Below are 3,033 nucleotides of genomic sequence, written 5' to 3' on the forward strand. Positions count from 1 at the left end.
GATATTTGGGGGAAGTGTGAGAATGTCATCCTGCTGACCCACTAGTTGGCAAGTCTGCCCTGAACATTTTCTCTTTGTCTGGTTCAGAACAAAGTGCTAAGAGAGATTCAGAGGCACAGAGGTACAGAATTTGGAAGTGCAATTTGATAGATGCCCTTGAGAACACAACATTCTCAGGAAGCAGTGCCACGTACCAAATTTGTGAACCAAAAACTTTTGGTGGACAGGGAAGCGTTAGCTGTTGAGGTGCCATTTGAACTGAGCCGAGGAGTGTGATTGGTTTTCTGCAGATGGAAAAAAAAGGTGAGAAAGTTATGGCTGCCCAGACAGTAGATAGCTGGGCTGCTAGATGGGGCTGTGACTGCAGGGGTAGAGGGAGAGGGGTAGGTGGACGACAAAGTAAGAATTAGGGCTTGGTCCTCTGTAAAACTCTAGAAGGCAGTTTGGATCAATGACCCCATCAATCAATCAATCAGCATTTACAGAGTGCTGGGCACTGGTGACTCAGAAATGCACAAGACATGATCTGGACCCTGATACTAAAACATAGAATGTTTGGAGAAGAAGGTATTTGGCATAATAAAGGCATGTGGCATAAATCAGATAAGAAGCTATGAGTCTTGTCCTAGAGATGACATCAGGCTCCCTATTGCATTCAGGTGTAAGCCAATTCTCCCTAATGGATTACGGTGAGTGACCTGGAAGTCCTTTTCAAAGGAGAGCATACCTTCTCCACTGCTCTACCCACCTATATGTTGGATGCAGAGTCACAAACAGAAGGAGTCTGAGTCCCTGAGCCAGAATCTTTCCAACCAGGACACGGATGCTGGACCCTTATGAGAGTCAGAAATATACCTCTATTAAGCCAAGCTACTGACACTTTAGGTTTTATTTACTATAGCAGCTGGGACCTCTTAGCTCTTTCACACTGGGCATTCCCTGGAGGGAAACCAGTCAGGTAACCCCTTAGTAGCATTTCCGGACCCCATTCTAGAGCTCAGGACATACAACTGGACTTATGCGGAGCTCGGCAGAGAGCTGGAGCTTAGGTTGAAATGACTATATCTGTTTCTTAGGACGTTCCGACCCTTTCTACTTCCTTCATGTGCCCGGGAGGGAAACCGTCTCCTGCTCCTGCCCCTGCCCCCTCTCTTTCCCCTTAGGACACACAATAACCTAGAGAGATCCTGTGCTCACCCTCCTTGTTTTCCTATAGACCTACTCAGGGGAGGTCCTGGCCTGCCACTGAAGGAGATTCTATAATCTTAGATTTTCTGCCAGATCCTTGATTATGAAAAATGTAATACAGTTTCATAATTTAAGACACTGGTTGCATTGTGCAGCTTTCCAAAACCCATTTGAGCCATTTCCCAAAAAAGACATAACATTGGTAATGAATCAGAGGGGATCCTAAGGAGAAGTGGCATAAAGCACACAAGAGAGCGAGACGGCAATGGGGGTGTGAGGAGTGTGCTAGGGCTCTGTGTCCTCGGATGCTCCAGGCCCTCCAGACCCACAGGAGGGTCTGCTTGCCTCTGTATGGGGCCAGTCTTGGCAGATTGGAGCAGCTTGTCTCTCGTACCCTCTCGCTGCCCCATTCCAAGCAGACCTCCTCCTGAGGTCCTTGTCCAGCTTGTCCACTATCACCCAGAATGCACAATATTCTATTCCTGGTCCCACATAAGGAGGTTTGTAATTTCCACTCCCCAGACTTAAATCATTCTTCTTTCAAGAACAACAACAACAACAAAAGGAGTCAAAGAATGGCCTTCTGAAGAGGGAAAAATAAGGCTCAAAAGAAGAAATTCCTGTAGCTGCATAACACGAATTGGTGTAACCACTGTGGAAAGTTGTGTGACACTCGTCTGAAGGATAACACACACATTCTTGAGGACCACCAGAGTCCACACCCAAGAATATACCTGGCAGGTATGCATATCTTTTTGGAAAAAAAAGAAAAGCCTATAAAAGAAAGCTCATACCAGCATTATTTTTAACAGCCCAAACTAGAAACAAACTTCATGCCCATCCATAGTACACAGACAAATTGACTGTGATAGATAAACCATCGATAAACAATAGAATACCTTACAGCAAAGAAAAAAAATACAAACTCTACTACATACAACAGCATGAATCTCACAGATGTAATATTGAACAAAATAAGCCATAATGAAAAATATTTATATGATTCCATTTATATAGAATTCAAAAACAGGCAAAAAATATTTTAGGAAAAACAAGAGTACTGGTTATTTTGGAAGTGACTGACTGGGAGAGCAGGAGGGAAGCTTCCGAGACTATGAAGGGGGTGTTCTCAATGCCTGGAATGTTCTATGGCCTTGACTTGGATGGTGGTTCATGTGCTTCAGACTTTGTGGGTCTTGTTGTACATATGCTCCACTGTGATCTTACAGTGTTCAGATAAAAAGGAAGCTTTATCTGAAGGTTTCGTGGAATGCTAGAAAGCTTTTAAGTTTTTAAGATTAGGGAATTTTAAAACTGGATTTAAACACAGTTCAATTTTATTTGGTCTCTTTGAAGTTTCCCTAAAATGAAGGGTCTATGGGCTTCTCCAACCAATGCCAATTTTATTTTATTTTCATATGACAAAGTTCTAGAGGTAAGCCACTGCAGAGGTGCAGAATTAGCATTGCAAACACTGGCAACTGGCGGTTAAGGTACTTACGATGGGGAGTCATCGATGGGGTCTGTGCCCTTGGCCTGTGGAGGAGTTGGAGGCATGGCTCGTCCTTGTCTTCAAGGAGCTCTGGACAGCGTGGGGTCAGCTCTCTGCTTTACCCTGTGTTCCTTCTGTTTGAGACCTGAATGGCCTTGCCAACAGAACCGGAAATAGAACAGCTCAGCCCACCGCCCACCGTAGCCTTGTGGAGGGTAGCAGCGCTGCTTGGCTGCCGTCTTCTCCCGGGCCATTCCCTGGACTGCTTGGTTGGGTAATAACTGTCTTTTTCCTCCCTGCAGGCCACCAGCATGTCCCTCCTCACCGACTTTCTCTTCTCATGGAGAAGGCAG

The sequence above is a fragment of the Martes martes genome (assembly GCF_963455335.1).
Source record: "Martes martes genome assembly, chromosome: 8".
Classification (NCBI taxonomy): domain Eukaryota; kingdom Metazoa; phylum Chordata; class Mammalia; order Carnivora; family Mustelidae; genus Martes; species Martes martes.